The sequence below is a fragment of the Balaenoptera borealis genome, assembly GCF_965194805.1.
Source record: "Balaenoptera borealis genome assembly, chromosome: 3".
Lineage (NCBI taxonomy): Eukaryota > Metazoa > Chordata > Mammalia > Artiodactyla > Balaenopteridae > Balaenoptera > Balaenoptera borealis.
Window position 1 is genome coordinate 107,658,571 of NC_138866.1, and position 20,042 is coordinate 107,678,612.

The 20,042-nt window shown below is 44.0% G+C and overlaps 1 protein-coding gene and 1 pseudogene across 2 annotated transcripts in view; both read right to left on the reverse strand.

Annotated features, from left to right (window-relative positions):
• MYO1E (myosin IE) overlaps nt 1–20,042 on the reverse strand; it is a 200,620-nt gene that overhangs the window by 144,424 nt on the left and 36,154 nt on the right. The window lies entirely within an intron of this gene.
• Nucleotides 5,312–19,735, reverse strand: LOC309626829 (large ribosomal subunit protein uL11 pseudogene; annotated as a pseudogene). The gene has a single exon. The product of its transcript is annotated as a large ribosomal subunit protein uL11 pseudogene (transcript).

Here is a 20,042-nt window from a genome sequence, read left to right on the forward strand (position 1 = left end):
TCACATCGAACAGAAAGTTAAAAAGGTCATTCAATAATAATTTAATTCAAACGAAACCTTTCCTTAGTGAAACCAAAAATATCATCAGCACTAAACTGCCCCAGGAACTCCCTGACAGATTGGATAAGCCTTGAGTCACAATCTTCTTGCACTGACTTGTCTCTCTTCCTCCCTTATAAGCCATCAGCTCCTGGGCAGACAGGAGGCTGAAAGGTGGGAGCACCTGCGCATTGCTCCCCAACGCCTGTGCTTCCCTTCCTTGAGTGACACAATCTCTGGCTTTTAGTTGGGCACAGAGCTACTCACAATAAAGAATTCATTCCCAGATTCTTGTGCATCTAGGTGTGGCCAGGTGACGGAAGTGGAAGGGGTGTGTGCAAGTCCTAGGACGCGTCATAAAGAAGGGAGGGGGCGTGACCCCCTTACCCCCCTTGCTCCAAATTGGCAGGTGGTGGCCATAGCCCAGAAGGACCAGTGCCACACCCTGGGGGTGGCAGAGCAGAAATGGAAGGGAGCCTGCACCCCAGACAACTGGAGGGCTCCACACCAACCCTGCACTGTCTACATCCAGAATGTCAAATGGGAGAGAAATAAACACTCACACCCGTAACAAACAATAAAGCCCACTCGTAACTGCATCTGCATAGTCTCGGGTGGGACTTTCCCCCCCCCATTTAAATGTAATAAAATTAAACTTAATTCCAGAAGTTCTTCTAGAGCGCCAGGCTACAGAATCTGTTTATAATAATGGTGTATATTGGTATGCTTTTGTTGTTGTTGCTATGCTTACTAATTGTTTTATGAGTGTATTTATGGCTTACCTAATTACACAGCATATTTCTAATTTTTGCCTTTTTGTCTCACTCCCAGTAAACCAGAGCCCTTTGATAGGGGCATAAAAGATACTGCACAGGTATCTGTTTTAATGAACCTTTAAAGACTCTGTAATGTAATCTTATTTTAACTTCTACTACTTCATCTATTCACTTCCCATCCTCCTGGGAGATATTCACGTTTATGGAGGGACGAAAATATATACACCTCAGTGAAACTGTAAACTGCTATGCGACTGCTCCCCAGGTCGGCAAAACCTCAAATATTAAATTTGTGAGTGGCAAGATTTTAAATATATAAAAATGCCTTTGTTTGTAAAAGGCCTCAAAGGACTGTTTTCACTGTTGATTCATCATATCCCTCACATTTGTAAAACCATTTGCAATTTAGAAAGTGCTTTCATACTCATCATCTCATAGTTAGTCAGGCTGGATATTAGTAATTTACGTGTAACAAACAAGGAGCTACAAGTTCTGAGAGGGTGAGTTACTTGCTCAAGAAGCCATCCATCCAAAAATCCCCGTGGATGGCCCTTTGGGTTACGAGCAATGTGGCAGCAAGCTTTCTGGTACCTGTATCTATGCACCTTGAGCTAACATCTCTGTGGGAGGGATTCTGACACGGAACCTCTGCTCAGGGATTTGAGGATGGGATGTGAGCAAGTAGAAGGGCACTGGGAAAGCACTGCTGTCAGGGAAACACAGGAGAGCACAGAGACAGAAGGTTGAAGGGGCAGGCCTGACTAGATTCAACGTTCCCAGTTTTATGTAGCTGGAAATGCAGGCCACTGCTTTCTAACTTCAGAGTGAAACTAAGTCCAAGCGGACATCGCCCAGGGGCGCTGCCGTGATGACCTGGGTGGTGGCCACGCTCCAGCACCTTGGGTAGCACTTGAGCCTGGTTAGCCAACCAGATCCGCCAGCAACTGCGTTAATACCTTGGGTGCCAGAAGGATGAGGTTCTGCAGAGTTGTTTTCAATGGGAAGAACAAGCAGATAACAGCAGCTGGGACTGACCAGAGTGGGAAAGGGACAGAGATAGCAGCAGACTCTCTCTCTCAAATTAGATCTACGTTCATCCCGATTATAATTCTGACATTTCCTTCTCGCCTTCACTCTCAGGGTTTGCTTCGATTACTCCCAAACCCTTAATCTAGCCCTTTGGATGAGTATGCAATTTATCGTTGATTCCAGTGAGTTTAAAACAAACCCTCTACAGGAATTTGTTTATAATTTCTCTATTTTTACATTTATTTATGTTTTATTTCCAGTGGGATAGAATGGCAAAGAGCTCTGGCCCCAAGGGTCAGAAAACCTGGAAGAAGAACGAGAAAGAAGATGGAAAAGGAGGGGAAAGGGAATGGATACGTATTGTGCACAAGCTCTGAGCCAGGCACGGTACATACATTGTCGGATGTTCAGCCTCACAATGATCCTACAAGAACGGGGTTGTTGGTTCACTGCTGATGAGAAAACGGAGCTTTGAGAAGCTGAGTGTCTGTGCAAACACTAACCCCCACTCCCAGAAAAAAACCCAAAAGGACTGAAATTCAGTTCTGCTGCCCTGTCATGGGATTTTCCATTGTTCCAAGGTTGTGAAAACCAAATGAGATAATAGATGCAAAAGCCAGCTACTAAAGGGTGAAGAGAACATTATGAGGATGATGGCAGGACCTGGCAGCTTATGTTCACAAAGAACATGTGAGTCTCCCTCGAGGTCAGCCAGTGGTCCAGTCTCAGCCTGGGGGGTGGCCTGGAACGGACCTGAATGAAGGGCCTGGAGGGCTGTGTCAGAAGTCCACTTAGGGCTTCCCTGGTGGCGCAGTGGTTAAGAATCCGCCTGCCAACGTAGGAGACACAGGTTCGAGCCCTGGTCTGGGAGGATCCCACATGCCACGGAGCAACTAAGCCCGTGCGCCACAACTACTGAGCCCGCGCGCCTAGAGCCCATGCTCAGCAACAAGAGAAGCCACTGCAATGAGAAGCCCAAGCACCACAACAAAGAGTAGCCCCCGCTCAGTGCAACTAGAGAAAGCCCGTGCGCAGCAACAAAGACTCAATGCAGCCAAAAATAAAAATAAATAAATTAAAAAAAAAAAAAAAAAAAGGAAATCCACTTAGGTGAGTGGGTGCCATGCCCTGAGACAACTACACACCATTTAGAGGAACCTTCTCAGAAGGCTGTGGGCCAAAATTTTCTTTTTTCCCCATTTTTCCTTTAAAAATATCTTTAATCCCCATGGATGTCCAAGGTTGCTCTTCACTTTCTTCCATATCATTTCCAGTTTATTACTCTCCTTTCCAGCACAATAAAGCATCTTTTGAGTTAATTGATGAGAGACAAAGAAAGAAAAACTTGTCTCTAAGGCCTTGTTTATCTTCCCCCCCAAAATAACACATACATATATAATACACAGATAGATATTACATCCCTGTACACATACACTCACTCTCACATCTTCCAACAGGCTGATAACAAGCCTTGCGTGTCTCCTCCCCCGACATCCAATCCTACTGGTTCTACCTCAGACCTGTTCCTCCACTCTGCCCGCTCCTGTCTATTCTCACAGCCACAACTTACTCGAGGTCTCACGATTTCTCACCTGCAAGAGCACCCGAACTGCTCTTTTCGGTCAGTTCCCCACCTGCTGCTGCTTGGTCCTGTGTACCCACCCTGCATGATTACTTAAGTGAGCTACTGGTATTACTGGAGATGGCGGCAGTTTCCTAACCCTCCCTGAGAGCACATTACACAGGTGAGTTAACTAGCGGGCTTGTTACAGCAGCAAGCCCACTGCTTCCTTGAGCCCTAAAGCAATAAGGTGTAGCAAATAAGTGTCTGCTGTGGGTTGAACTGTGCCCCCTTCCAAAAACAGGGTATGTTGAAGTCCTAACCCCCAGTACTTGTAGTGTGACCTGACTTGGAAAAAGGGTTTTTGTAGATGTAATCACGTTTAAAGGAGGTCACTAGGTGGGACTTAATCCAGTATGACTGATGTCCTTATAAGAAGAGGAGAAGAGACAGAGACACAGCGAGAAGGCCATGTGACGACAAAGGCAGAGATTGGAGTGAGGGAACAGATCTTCCCCTAGAGCCTTCAGGGAGAGCATGATCTGACCAAATTTGGATTCTAGCCTCCGAAAGTGGGAGAGGAAGCTTCTGTTGTCTTAGGCCACCCAGTTTTTGATAAGCTGTTACAGCAGCCCTAGGAAACTAAAAGAGTATCTAAAGAAAGGTGGGAAGACTTGACCATCAAGAAAGAAGCCTTCAAATCAAAACAACTCTACTTCACATGTTTGCCTCTGCTAGTTTCTTACCTTCTCCATAAGAAGCCAGGGGCCTCCACATTATGGTTCCAAAGAACAAACCTGATTACCTCATTCCCTTTTTTGTTAAAAAAAAAAACCCCTCCATTTTCTATAGGACAAACTCCAAGCCCCTAATAGCCATGTAAAGCCTTCAGAATCTGGTCCCAACCCATTTCTCCAGCACATCACCATCATTCCCTCCTCTCGATGTTTCTCCTTGCACGCTGACCTCCAGCCATCACACTGCCCTGGAGCCCAGGGACTGACTCTCACGCACAGTTGACAACAGGCACGGCGATGACAACCATCTTGGGTGTCCACCAGCCGGAACCAGCCCATAACGTCCCTTCTCTCAAGACCGAAGTCCAGGCAGTACTGAATCAGGCAGAAGGATCTGTGGCTTTGAGGACAGAAGTCACAGGGCTTACCATATCAGAAGCAAAACTTGGTGGGTTTATCAGGCAGTATCAGTTGGTCGTATATGCAGCATTCTATTTCCTCTTTGAATTCACGTTGAGCGTTCACCAATCAGTAAGTTACTGAGTCATCTACAATGTGCTTAGCCCTGTGCAAGGTGCAGGGACACACAGAAGAGTATATGAGGCATAGTCGCGTTCACTCATCAAATGTGTTCGGTCTCGATGGGGAAAGGACTAACGTGCAACATGCTCATGAGGCAGGCAGCAGAGTCAATTCTATGGCTTATTCCAAAAACTGGAAGAGTTCAGAGAAGGGAAGTGCCAAGTGTGAAGCGCAGTAGTCAGGAAAGAGTAGGTGGAGGAATGGGAACTTAGGCTGGGCCTGGCAGATGCAGAGGACTTGGTTGGCCAATCGGAGGAGGGGGGCTTTCCAGGGACAACACAAATAAGGTCCGGAAGCAGAAGAAGCAAGTCATCACTACTGCTAGGGACACCTAGTGCTCAAAGCACCATTCTTTTTTTTTTTTTTTTTTCAAAGATACATTTTACCTTTGGAATTATTAATTGATCTGTAGGATGCTACTGTGATGCTTTTATTTTTTTTTTATTTATGTATTTTTTTGGCCGTACTGCGAGGCTTGCGGGATCTCAGTTCCCTAACCAGGGATCGAACCCAGGCCCTCGGCAGTGAAAGGGCCAAGTCCTAACCACTGGACCACCAAGGAATTCCCCAAAGCACCATTTTTCCCCCCATTGGTTGTCAAATAACCCTTTATTATTTTTCTTTGCAGTTCTTAACTAGCTGGGCATTCCACTGCACCACTGTTGATGTCATCTATGATGTCGTGAGGGTGGCGGCCATGGACACTGCAGCCCACAGACTGGGTGATCCCCAGGATCTCTTTAATGGTTCCAGAGAGTTCTCTAGCTAAAGATCGATGCCGCATCTGTCAGGCAATGTGGATAATCTCATCAAAAGTGATGTTTCCACTGTGTTTAACGTTTTTCTGCTTCTTTTCGTCTCTTGGCGGTTCCTTGAGGGCTTTGATGATCAGGGCAGAGGCAGAAGATACCACCTCAATCTGGGCCTGTCTGTTCTGAATGGTCAGTTTCACCGTAATCCTCATACCCTTCCAATCACCAGTTGCCTTGGCGATGTCATCACCAACGTTTTTTGGAGACAGACCCAGGGGGCCGATCTTGGGGGCCAGGGCAGACGTGGCACCAACTTCCCCACCAGTGCACCTCAGCTACACGACTTGGATCTCGTTGGGGTCGAACTTAGGTGGCATGGTAGAGGCAGCTGGTGTCGGATGAACCCGGATTCGGGACGACCAAAGAAAGTCAAAGCACTATTCTTGATTAGTTTAGTTCACAGAAGGAGCTTCCAGACAGCAACATCAGCAACACCTGGAAACTTATTAGAAAACAAAGTCCTGGCGCCACCCCAGACCTACTGAATGAGATGCTCTGGGGGTGAGAGTGGGACCAGCAATTGGTGTTTTTATGAACTCTCCAAGTGATGCTGACGCAGGCTAAAGTTTTTGAGAACCACTGCTCTAAGGAGAAGACATGTTACAAATAAGCTTGTAATATCTACTCCTACAGAAGAAACTTTCAAATCATCTCTAACTGGAATTCATTTCGTTCTTGATATAAGCTACATGATGGTCCAGCAACATGTACGCAGCACCAAGGCAGAGACAGTGTGTGCACACGTGAGTGTGTGTGTGCACACATGAGTGTGTGTGTACACACAGACCAAATCAGTTGTCTGTCGGGAAGTTACTGTTAATATAACATCTGAGAAAGATCTAAAAAAATTAATTATTTAAGGAAGCAACACAGGACTGATGTGACAGTCCTATGGGACAGGAAATTTTATATACTGAAGATAAAGAAAGTGATGTGACCGTGGTTACTTAGGACCCAGAAATAATAATAGGAATATACTGGACACAACTGCTTCCCTTGTCATCCCACCATCCTTCTGTGATCATCTGGTGATCAGTCCTCTTATTTCCATACACTGGAGATGAGATCTGCACACTCTTTTGTGTTTTAACCTTCTGTACTTGAGGGCCGCTGTCAATTCCCTATTTTCACTACTCCTGGCAAATGGAGGTTGGGTTTGTTTTGATTTGTGTTGGGTCTACAGCTCCTCGTTAAGTAAACTAGGACTCTGTGTCTGGGCAATGCATTCAAGAAGAGAAAAATAGAAGGAATCAAAGTGAATTGTAGGGAGGGAAGGAGAGGGAAGTTCCCTGGAAGTCTAAAAGTAGGAAGCAAGGATGGTATTTTTGGCTTGGAACTTTCTGTACCACATGAAATTATGAGAATGACTTAATTGTTCCTGTGCATGTGAAACCGGAGAGACCATAATGGCTGGGTTACACCCAGACGGACTGGAGCAGGACTTAGACAGGGTGGCCTCCTGCCAACAAAACCTGCTCTGCAGACATGAGTGACTGAATCGTTCATGTTTTCAGGGTTGGGCTGTCTGCTGACCGCTGGCTTTGCTCTTCTCCCTCAATCTTCCTCGAGTAGACAGGGTGCTGTGTTACAGAGGGCTGCTATTTCAGGGGTAACCGGAGGGGCAGTGGGCTCCAGAAAGCCTGGGTTCTATCTAGTGGCCTTGTGCACTGAAGCAACTACATTTACTTCTCTCTGTTTCCTCATCTGCTGAATTAGAAGGGCAAACTATGTGCCTTGGCTATTTCATAGAACGCTGGAGGAGAGAATAAAATGAGGGAATAGGTACAAAGAACATCCTTTGGAAAATTAAGATTGTTATGCTATTGAGAGTTACTCCTGGACTCTCTCTTGTTTTCACATAGCATCTTTTGCAACCCTCTTCTTACGATGGACACCTATTGGGTTGCCTGTCCCGCTCCCTTTCTGCAGGAGGTGGCAGTCATGATGGTCAATGCCACCTTGCCACCTGACCACAGGAAGAGACCCCTGAGCCAAGTGAGACCAATCAGATTCTCATGCCCAGAAACTGATAACAGAGACGCTTAGAGATGGAGCTGCCATTGGCTCAGGCTCATGACACAAACCCAGTAGTTCTCATGAGGCCATTTTACTCCCCAGCGGGCACTGGGCAACCTCTGGATTCGTTTTTGGTTGTCACACTGAGGAGGGGGTACTATTGGCACGTAGTGGATGGAGCCCGGGGATGCTGCTAAACATTCCCCAAGACTCAGGAGAGCCCCTCACAACAAAGAATTACCTGGTCCAAAATGTCAGCAGTATCAAGGACGAGAAAGCCTGCACCAGAGGGGTGACGGCAAGGCAAATGCCTACAGGGTCCAGGCAGATAATGAAGGGCTGATGCAGGCAGTGGGGAAGCTCAGCTGACTGGAGGGTCTGGAGAAGAGGGCAGCCCCTATGCCGCTCCAGCCAAATGTCACCCCAGGAAATGAGGACTCAAGGTTGCCGGATCCGATTTACCTAGTGAAGCTGGAAATTCAGATTTTCACATGAAATCTGATTTTTAAACTCTGGCACAATTTTTTTTTTTTTTTTTTTAATGTATGGGCCAAATAAACACATCTTCAGGTCCCATGGAGGCTAGGGGGTCAGCAGTTTGTAACCTCTGACCTGAAGGAAGATCCAAAGTCTCCCTCACAACTCCGTGAAGCTATATAGCTCCTCCCTTTACTTCCTTGGATGTTGTAAGGAAGCCCAGGATGTTACATGTGTCCCCCCAAAGCTTTAACTAGTACACACCCCTGCACCTCTCTCCCTCCCTCACTTCTGCTACATTTTTGACCTGATGTGCCACTTCCACCCAGAGAAGAATTTGCATCTCTCAGGGTTGAAAGGAACCTTAGAAAAAAATCTAGTCCTGACCTGCCAAGAAAAACATTTGGCTAATTACTTAACCTCTCCATGCCTCAGTTTCCTCATCTGTCAAATGCAGATGATAATGAAACTTCATTGGCTGTTAGGAAGATTGAATGACTTCATATATCACCTCAACCTCCTTGAATCCTTTGCCTTTGGAAATAATGCTCCAATGCTACTGCTGCTGTTAATAAAAATAATAAAACGAGCACACCTTAAGTCAAGATTACATTTGTCTGAGGCTTAGCATAAAAACTCACACAGGGTGGAACTTGAGCATGAAATCAGACTTCCCCAGGACAAATAAGCCATGCCTCATCAGTTACTGAGACATTTTTGGAACACTGTGTGGGCCCTAAAGAATATTTTGTATGTTGATGCATGGAGGATCAACAAGTCCTAGGGTGATTTGGCTTATGGTGATTCTGAGAAGGGGCAAGAACAGCATGAGGGAAAGTGAGCAAAGAGAGGGCAGCAACCCAACTAACCTGCACTTGCAAAAAAAGGAAAAACAAAAGTATACAAGAAATTCTTGGGCTACAGTGCAACAACCTCTCACTATCTTAAGAATTTAGTGAATGCAGGTTTATGGCAAATCTAACCTGTCACAGGGCTGCGGCATTCTTTGTAGCAGTCAAGTCACTGTGGCCTGAATTCTTTCCAAGGCTACTTGACCCTCATAAAAATCCCTGACAGTCGAGTGGGTACCATTTTTTCCCAATGCCTTTGAAAAGCTTCCTTGACAGCACCCATTACAAAGAGAACAGGGTCTGCTCTCCAGACTGGAGGCCAAAATGTTAATTAACTTATACCTGAGTCTGCCCCCCCAAAAAAAAAAATGTGGGTAGTACTCTCTCTTTCCAGCAGTATTAGAGAAAGAAAGAAATGGAATGGAAGTGAATAAGCTCCAGAAAGAATTCTGATATTAAGACCAAATGATTACATATGCTTTTCCACATTTGTCCTTCCTACTTTATTTCTGATCACTTTCTACCAAATAAACTGGTCTTTCAATGACAAAGTTCATTTCATCACGTGGAGACTGGATACTGGTTCTATTGCCTTCCACTGCACATTTCACAAAGGATTTATGTGAGTTTTTCTGGGTTCATTATTTCTATGAAAGCACTGTGCTATGTAAGGAAGGTATCATACAAAGCAAATAATGCACATTAAAAATTGAAACTACACTAGGAAAATAAATCTGGATTCAGTTCAAGTACTTGTGAAAGCTGATATTATTAAGAGATCACTCATATATGCTAATAACTCGCTTCCCATGACTTTGTCAATAGCAAAGCCCCCCAGATAACCTCAGTAGCCCAAGAGTATTCTACAGCATTGAGCTGCGTTCTTGCTAGGAGCGGTTTCCTCCATAGGCAGAGAAGACAGTGCATCTGATATCTGCAATTTGGAAACGTCAAAAGGGGCGTTATACTTTCCAATCTTGCTCACCGTCTGTCTATTCAATAAATATTTATTGAGTACCTATTATGTGCCAGACACTTTGCTATGAGTTGGGAGATGGCGATGAACAAGACAGGTACTTTTCTCATCCTCTTGGGACTTGCAGTCCAATGAGGCATAAAGACAGACTAACAAGCAATTCTAAGAGTTTGATAAGAGTCATGTATGGTAAGACATATTCTTCTCATCCTCCTCCCTAAAGAAACCTGGAAGGAGGGGGATGAGAGAATTTAATCTGATATGAGTCATGTACACAGTCCAGATGCTTGGGGCGAACCCTAAACTTGCCATCTCCAGGGTAAACCAACAGAGGAAATAATTTGTGAAGAGAGCAGCAACACAGACCTTCAAGAGAAGGGGAGACAGAAGTGAGGGACAGCTTTGGGAAAACAAATTGTCTGGCTTGTGAGGAGCCTAGGAATACAAAAGAAGAGTCATGAGAGAAGTGCCAGGAAAGAAAGCGGGTGGGACATCAGGGAGGGTCTGGGACAACTGGCGTCAGGGACCTTTCCAAGTCCTGTACGTGGGTAACTAATTCAATCTTTATGATAACCCTATGAGGTAGGTAACATTAGCATCACTCCCATTCTACAAATGAAGAAACTCGGAGGCAGAGGTCGCAAAATTTGCCCAAGGTTGTTAGTAAGTCCTGGAGCCATGATTCAAGCACACCCAGCCTGGCCCGAGAACCTCTGTTCCATGTTCCATGCGTGCTGAAGACTTTAGACATGCCTTAGTAGGAAATGGGAAGTCACAGAGGGTTCTTAAGCAAGGTACTATGTAATTAAAGCATTGATTCAGGAATTCATGTAGTCACTGAACATGGAATGAACTGGAGGAGTGGGGGAGGGTAACTGGCATTTAATGAATGCCTCAGGTGTACCCAGACCTCCTCAGACTTATAATATTATCAAATTACCCAACAATCACTCTGGAAGAGACAGATTCCCATTTCACTGGCACTGGACCGAAGTCTCAAAATGCCCATTCACTCCTATAGTGGTGGAATCAGATTCTGAACTCAAGTGAGGCTACCATGAAAGTCCCTGCAGTTACAACCACACTGTCCTACAAAGCTGAGGCAAGGAAACCAGGTGGTAGATTTTTATAATTGTCAAAATGAGTGGTCGTGAGAATTAGAGGAAGGGGTGGGTAGAAGACTTGATAACTAATTAGACACTGAAATCAAGGGAAAGACTGAAGAAAAAAAAAAAAGGAAATGACATCAGTATTTCAGGATTCTGAGACTGGAACACTTGTGGTGCCATTCACAGAAATGAAGGAATTAAAAGTATTAAGATGTTTTTGCTTTACTCCAGTTTGCGAGGTAGGGGATAGAAGAAGGAGCTGACCAGAATAGTGACTAAGAATACTAACACTTATTGAGCACTTACTATTTACCAGGCACCGTACAATGGGAGTTACACGCACCAACTAATTTCTCACAAAACTCTGAGATAAAGTGTTGTGAGAAGTATATCAGTTTATTATCCCTATTTTAAAGACGAGAAAAATTGGCAAGTTACCCAAGATCACGCAGTAAACTGTAGGTGTCCTTAATGCCAGCTTTATAGCTTAAGAAACTGTCACAGTGAAGCTGTATTTTTTTAAATCTTTTTAAAAAAATATTTATTTATTTATTCTGGCTGCGCTGGGTCTTAGTTGCGGCACACGGGATCTTCGTTGGGGCATGTGGGCTCTCAGTTGCAGCATGTGGGCTCTCAGTTGCGGCATGCATGCGGGATCTAGTTCCCCGATCAGGGATCGAACCCAGGCCCCCTGCATTGGGAGTGTGGTGTGTTACTCACTGGACCACCAGGGAAGTCCCAGTGAAGCTGCATCGATACGTACAAATGGTTTTGACAATTGTGACCTTACGAGCTATTTTTTAGTTTTGAAAAGTGAAATTAAAAGAAAAAAGAAACCCACAGTACTTTTAGACATAAAAGCCCAAGCTTTTTGTGGTTAAACAATCCAGACCATTTGAGAGAACAGTCAAATGTTTTTCAAGTTCAAAGTGCTTACCTAGCATGGTTTATAAGGAAGCCAAGAGAGCCGGTGATGGGCTGAAACTGTCCCGCTTACCTGGCTATTTTAACAACCTAAGTAGCTCTGTCAGAGCAAAAGTGAAATCTAATAGAGTCCTGACCCAGATTTTATTGATTCTAAGAAGCACATTGGTGGGGAAGGGGAGCGGGGGAAGCACGATGTTTTGTTTTTGCATTTTAACACCGCTGAAATCAGACTGTATCTTACAACTGATGACATGTCTCTTTTTAGTTAACAGCATTTTTCTGTCCTAGATATACATTTTAAATGGTGCGCCTTAAAAATCAATGGCAACAGGGACTTCCCTGGTGGCACAGTGGTTAAGAATCCACCTGCCAATGCAGGAGACAAGGGTTCGAGCCCTGGTCCGGGAAGATCCCACATGCCACAGAGCAACTAAGCCCGTGCGCCACAACTACTGAGCCTGTGCTCTAGATGCCGTGAGCCACAACTACTGAAGCCCGCGTGCCAAGAGCCCGTGGTCCGCAACAAGAGAAGCCACCGCAATGAGAAGCCCACGCGCCGCAACGAAGAGTAGCCCCTGCTCACCGCAGCTAGAGAAAGCTCGCGTGCAGCAACGAAGACCCAACGCAGCTAAAAATTAATTAAATAAAAAGTTGTTTAAAAAAAAAAGAAAAAATATCAATGGCAACAGAAAATGGAAATAAGTTTGACAGACAATAAACATCAGTTTCTTAAAAAAATAAACAGATGGAGACTTAGTTTTGATGAAATGTGGTCATTTCTGAACATGATACATAAAGAAACAGTTTCAATACGAGAATTAAAATTCCTACTCAAGAATTAAGGGTGATACGGAGCAGGGCTGTGTGCACTGCATCAGCACTGGTGGGGGCTGTGGGCCCAAGGGGGTAGGGGGCCTCGAGGTTAAGGGAAAGTAGCAGACTTGGGATCTGGCTGGCTCACAAGAGCATCTGGGGGTTGTCACCTTCTATTATTACTAAAGTTTTCAGGGCTCTGCTGTTCCGAGTTCGGAGCTACAAAGAGCCTTCTGTGTGCCCACGGAGACTTCTCTGACCCCAGGAGCCCCTCCTTGCTGCCTGGAGACAGAGGAAGCTTCCAAGAGCAGGATGAAAACAGAATCCTAGAGACATCTGAGGTTCAAGACCTAAAGGGGAGGGGGAGGGAATCTCCCCTTGTCTCACCTGTACATTTGAATGAAGTGGGGCATCCTTCCACGTGGCCTCGGTCCTAGAGGGCAGGACCCACTTTGGCCACAAATTATAAACAGAAGAAGGCTTAGATGGGAGAAGGTGAGGTAACTAGATTTTCTGAGGTCAAAGAACATGGCACAAAGTCAGACAAGTACGTATATCTATGGGGACAACGAGGCAGAGTACATGACATCGAACTATTAGAAAACTCAGCCTTTACTAAGCAGTGTCCCTAGTCTGTGGACACACAATAGGTAAGTGTTGGTCAAATCAGTTAAATCCTGAGTCATATAAAAGAAAATAGTTTGTTTTAGAAAATCAGGCTGTCTCGTTTTGGGAATTGGGCAGATTTGGGGGAGCGGTCAGGAGAGTTGGAGAATCTGGGTTGGTTCAAGGTGAGAAAAGGGGGGGAAGGAGCATCTCAGAGATGCTGACACACAGAGCTCCCCAAGTTCAAGGTGAATGTTCTTCTCCCTGAAGCCCAGGTAGGAGAGAGCTGTGTCCTGTCTGTTTATTCCTATCTAAGCATCTCACATAGAAAGCAACACAGAGCAGAGCCTCAGAATTACTGGTTGAATGAATGCCCAAGTGCTGCACCTACTTTGGTCAGACTGTTGAGTAAACTTTAGGAGTAAGAAGGAGTCTTATGTCCTAAAGATGTTAAAAGACTCCTAAGGGCCTTACTTCTATCAGGGAGTAAAGAAGGCATTGAGGAGAATCTCAAATGAAAGTTACAAATTTAATATAATAGTTGAATTTGTTTTTATTTTTAGCATTCTAAGGCTTTTTGCAAAGATATGACTCTAGCCTGGGGAATTATCTTCCCTTCAGCAGGGTTTCACAATCTAAACTAATTCAATTTTTCTTTTCTATTAGGGGAAAAAAAACCACAAAAAACTCCAAATTAAATAACCAGGGATTTTGTGGAAATGATCAAAGCTTGACAGAAGGCCTTAAATTCTTATAGTGAGTACCAGTCAGCAGGGTGTGAGATCAGCTGACCAGCACATAGCTCCGAGATAAATTGTTAGTGGAGATGATTGATCATTTCAACTCAGGATTTCCTAGAGTATGATAGTGCGATCTAATAATACATCCTTTAGAAAATAAGAACTGGGATCTCCCTGGCGGTCCAGTGGTTAAGACTCTGCACTTCCAATGCAGGGGGCACGGGTTCGAACCCTGGTCAGGGAACTAAGATCCCACATGCCATGTGGCACAGGCAAAAAAAAAAAAAAAACTAAAATGTACATGTCCAATCACTTTGTAAGCTTTTTAAAATGAAAGCATATGAATAGTCATTTTTTAAAGTAATCTAGCATTTCCTCCTTATTTTTTGGTAAATTAATTCAATTAGTTAAAATTAAACAAGTATTTGCTTCTTAAACAGATCAAGGCTGGGAAAAAGCTGCTGAGTGTGGAAGCTTGGTGTCTGTTTTCACTGCATCTGTCGTGACCCTATATTAGCTTAGGCAGGTCTTTGGACTCTCAGTATCTGGCCTTGATCTTCTCATCTGTCAAATGGGGGACATGGATTGACCCTCACAGCCCTTTCCAGCTCTGACCTCTGTGACCAGGGCTGTCCAGCGAATCAGAATGTGGAGGCATCAAGAATCTTCTCAAAGCACAACAATTAGAACTTTCAAAGTAATGGGAAGAAAAGAGTCATCACACATTCTAAATGGTTTTGGATACTTTAAAGACCAAACTCTAATCAAACTCAAAGGTTTGGTTCCTCTTCTATTGGGTACATTTTTTCATTATCAAGTGCTTATATGGAAAAAAGAAAAACCCAGACAGCTATGTATTTCTCTCAATACACAAATAATTCTCACTTCCTCTGGAAAATTGCACAGTAGAATTAGTTGGGTGGTCAGCCTGAACCCACCTTCCAATTTAAAATCACAAGATGTTTCTCAATGTCACATCAACTGGTGATATCTGTTGGTTTTTAAATAATACTCTGAGTCTGACTCCTACACAATGGATTTACATTTTTATGGTTTTATCTTTCTGGTTTTGTCTATGGACCTTGCTTTTGTGTTAAAATATGCACTGCTGGGAATTCCCTGGTGGCCCAGTGGTTAGGACTTGGCACTTTCACTGCCGAGGACTTGGGTTCAATCCCTGGTCAGGGAAATAAGATCCTGCAAGCCACATGGTGTGGCCAAGAAAAAAACAAACAAAAAAACTGATCAATAATAATAAAAATATGCATTGCTACTTGCAATCTTTATAGCTATGCTTTAATTAAAGATGTGATCGCTACGTAAATTCCTCCCTTCGTCAATATAGTAGAAAGGACACTGGAAAATGACTCAAAAGCATCCAGTTCAGAGTCCAACTCTTACTGGTTGAGTGGCCCAGATCCCATCCACCACCCAGAGAAGTAAAAACGGTTTGTAAAACAGCAAGTCAGGGAACTCCTCAGAGAACAAAGAGTAGGAAGGTCATCAGCACCAGGATTCAGCAATCATCTACACACACCCTTAGGAACTGGAACTTGGGTGGAGCTTACTGCATGGAGTCTCAGGAGGAGAAGGAACTACCATGGCCATGATGGTATCGTCTCCCTTTTGGGGGGAAGCTATTTTCCCACTTGAGTCTTATCATGGAGCACACAGCTCTAAGCAGGAATCCCCAGTCTGGTCCTCCACCTTGTAGGGGACAAGGCTCTGCCACTTGTCCCCCCGCACCCAATACAAGTGCAGTCCCAGGTCACCGCTCGGCACTGCTAAACTCAATGCCTGTTTACCTATGCCATTTTGTACATTTTTTTAAGGAAAGCTAGTCTAAATACTACTTTATATATTGGCACATTGTAAGCATTATACAAATACTTGCATTTATCTACCTTAAAAACAGTACATGGCTTCCCTGGTGGCGCAGTGGTTAAGAATCCGCCTGCCAATGCAGAGGACACAGGTTTGAGCCCTGGTCCGGGAAGATCCCACATGCCACGGAGCAACTAAGCCCGTGCGCCACAACTACTGAGCCCGCGTGCCACAACTACTGAGCCCGTATGCCACAACTACTGAAGCCCGCACGCCTAGAGCCCATGCTCCACAACAAGAGAAGCCACTGCAGTGAGAAGCCCGTGCACCACAATGAAGAGTAGTCCCCACTCGCCGCAACTAGAGAAAGCCCGCGTGCAGCAACAAAGACCCAACTCAGCCAAAAATAAATAAATAAATTTATTTAAAAACCCCAAAAAACAAAAAACAGTACACTCTGTGGAGAGTTCAGGAGGGCAAGTATGGAGGCAGAGAGACCAATTAGGAATATTCTATACCATTCTAGGTGAGAAATGGTGGTCTATGAATTAGGGTGGCAGCTATGGAGTGATACAGAGCTGTCAGATTTGCTGTGTCTTTATGAGTAGAAGACGTGTTGATGGCTGGATGTCAGGGGTGAGGGAAAGAGTGAAGTCAGGGAAAGGTTGGGTTGGGCTGCCATTTCCAGATACATCCTGGGCCAGTGAGCAAAGGAATGTTGGCCACAGGGACACCCCCTTCCCCACCCCTCCCCAGCACTATGGGAGCTGTCTCGACAGAGAAGGAGGTGGGCCCAAGAGTACGGGTAGGAGTGCGGGAGCTCACCCCTTGCTGAAAGGAGACAGAGGAGAAGGCAAAGCCTCCCGGAGGTTCCTACCTCTGAAGGAGATGGAGAGGGGTGGTGGGACTGAGGTGTTGGTGGGCTGGTACCAGCAGGAGCATCTGCGATGGTGACAGTTCTAATTCTAACGCACTACACCCAGCGGGCACAGGGCCAGGTGACAGAGGTTGCAACAGACAGGGTGAGAGAAAGTTCACCCCTGGGTGTTAACTAGGCACTAAAAGGCCTCGTGGAATTCAGACTTTGCTCAAACCAAAGATAAGAAGTAGGAGCAGAGCGGTGCATTTTCTTGCATTGGGGAAGCGGCTTCAACTTGGATCTGGGCTACTTCCCAGAGTGTGGCGTGGAAGAGAGATTCTGTGGGAGGGAAGAGAACTTGATCCCATTCCCAGACTCAAACCGTCAAGACTTGAAGCTCTGGAACACACCTGCATTGGGTTGGCGACTGACCAGACACTGAACCAAAGGAGTGTCGGGAAGGGTGTCAGAAACTTCATTTTACAACCTCTGTGAACCCCCAGATGTGGTGCTGTTTTTGGTATCTCTCCAATCCACAGAACATGAAGTAGCATTATGGTTAGTATCTCGTGAAGACAGATCATGGGAATTGAAAGGACATACATACATTTCAGCTGTCCAGAGATCAGTCTGATCAAAACACAGATGTTTTGAACCATGTGGAGAGGAAATCTGGCCACTTGACAAACCTTCTCAACATGGCTGTTCCCTGGGGAAAGGACTTCACTAGACCTCCATACATTGGGCAATCCACAATGGACTCCAGTGTGGAGTTTACAGCGCCTACAGGGTTAAGCAGTTAGGGTAAGTGAATATCCAAGAAATGGGGAAAGGAGTAGATACCGGGGTTGTTTATGACTGTCTACTCTCAAAACAAAGGCAGAGCTATAGTACCCACTTAAAATTCTGTGAGAGGGCACTATTGTGACAGATGAAGAAACTAGCTCAGAGAGATTTAGCAACTTTGCACATAATTAACCAGGGCAGATCAGGATCTGAACTCAGCACTCTGCTGACACCACAGCTGCTTCATAAAGGTTCCTGTCATCAGCAGATGGTAAGGAGGGACTCAAAATGAAATGTGAGTCTGAGGCTAACGTAAGTAATAATAAGTATGAGAATACTATCAATAATGACTGTAATAACTAACATTTACTGAGTGCTCAGTATTAATTTATTTATCAAATATTTATTGAGCTCCTACTGTGTGCCAGGCACTGCTATGGGCACTGGAATACAGCTTCCCCAAGGAGCTTCCTCCACATTCTAGTGCAGGAAACCTCATGCCAGGTCCCACAAGTTATTCCTTTTCATCCTCAAGCAACAATGTGATGTACATACTGTTATAACCTCCATTCAATGAGGGAATCAAAGAGGTTAAGTGACTTACCCACTGTTCCAAAGCTAGAAAGTGATGTGGAGCCAGGGGCAGAGCTCCCTAGAATCTTAGGACCAACCCAGTTCATTAGATGTCCCAACAGCAAACCTAAACGTGCACTATTGGAAGAAAATGGTCCAAAGAATATAAATATCTGGGGTAGCTCCAAACCAAAAGAGATTTTGACATCTGTTCAAAAGAGCTGCAGAAACACTTTGAAGGACATTCTAGGATGTCTGCAAGTCAGAGGGAGGAGGAAGCCCACCCAAACTTTCCCACAATTTAGTGTTCCTTCCAAGTTCATGGCCTCACATGACTCAATATGGAAACTGCCAGCTGTCAAACACTAGGCAGGCCTCCTTCCTTATAACTCAGGCTTTTTGATTCTCTCTTAAGGTCTTTAAAAGAGCAAACCACAGCCATTCCCACTTCCCAGAACGCTCTACTGATTACAGCGTGAGATCAAATCCAGCACAGACAGGGAGGACTGGTATTTCAAACATGTAACACTGGAACGCAGATTAATAATTTACTAATGACTCTAAACAAATATTGTTCATGGTGGGGAAAAACCCTCCCATTTAAATGGGAACTTGGTCAGAATACCTCAGTACTTTTAAAAGGAAAACTGCAAAATAACCGTCTTAGAATTCAATATTTATTAATGCTGATGGTTCGTTTTTGAAGAATTAATCATTCCCAGCTTCAATATTCTGCTTCAGCAGAAAGTTCACTTTATTCTGCATGTGGATTCCTGTACTCTCTGCCCAAATAAATTAATACATATGCCAGAGTCTGGGGCTGCGATCAATGAAAAACCACAGTAAATTCCTAAGCAGTAATAGATATTCCACATGGCTTGAAATGGTTGAAGGAGAATTTTTTTTAAGGTTAAGAATCAAAGTACTGTAATTGAAGATCTTACAAATTAAGCAGCGGTGGCTTCTTTCTCAAGGTATCTGATGTTGACTTCAAGGATCATTTAAAGTGAACTTCCCTCTTGCAGCCTTTCCTTGCTCTCCCTTTTACAAGTTTCTCACTGAACAGCATATAGTTGGCATTAGGTCCATGGCATTAATTTTAAATGACAATGCACTCTGAAATCTGCTAGACTAAGCGTGTAGAAAAGTAAATACCTGAGAAAGTATCTGAGAAAAAGTAAATACTTGAAAAAAGTAAATATTCCTAAAGTCTGTTGCCAGGCCTTAGACTATTTCAATCTACAGTGGACCCCTGAATGACTCAGGGGTTAGGGGTGCTGACCCCTGCACAGTCGAGAATCCACATATAACTTCTGACTCCCCCAAAACTTAACTGGGAATAGCCTACTGTTGACTGGAAGCCTCACCTGTAATATAAATAGATTAACATTGGCTACAAAATTATTACAGTAGTACAGCTTGTTCTACATTTAATTTTGTGCAGTTATGATTGAATAAGGCATCTTTTTTACATTTCTCTCAAATGCAAATGGCACCATGTATGGTCTGTAAGTGTTTGTGTGTATAAGTTTTGATAAATTTTAACTTTTTATAATAGATTTGTGTATATTTTACTGTAATAAATGATAAAATAGACTAGTATTTACATATATTTTATGCCTTCATGACATACCTAACTTTTTCTTAATTTTTTTTGATATTTGTGGGCTATGTGGTTAACTGCAAATTTTTTCAAATTGTCAAAAATCTCCAAAAAATTTTCCAGTATATGTATTGAAAATATATATATTTCACGTATAAGTGAAACCATGCAGTTCAAACCTGTGTTGTTCAAGGGTCAAATGTACAGTGTAAATAACTAAATATTGTGATAACACAATCTTTTGTAGGTAAATTCCTAAACAAACTTTGAAAAATCTATCTTTGATTCAACTTTAGGGTATTTACAAATTAATATCCCAAATTGATAAATGCGTTCATTTAATATT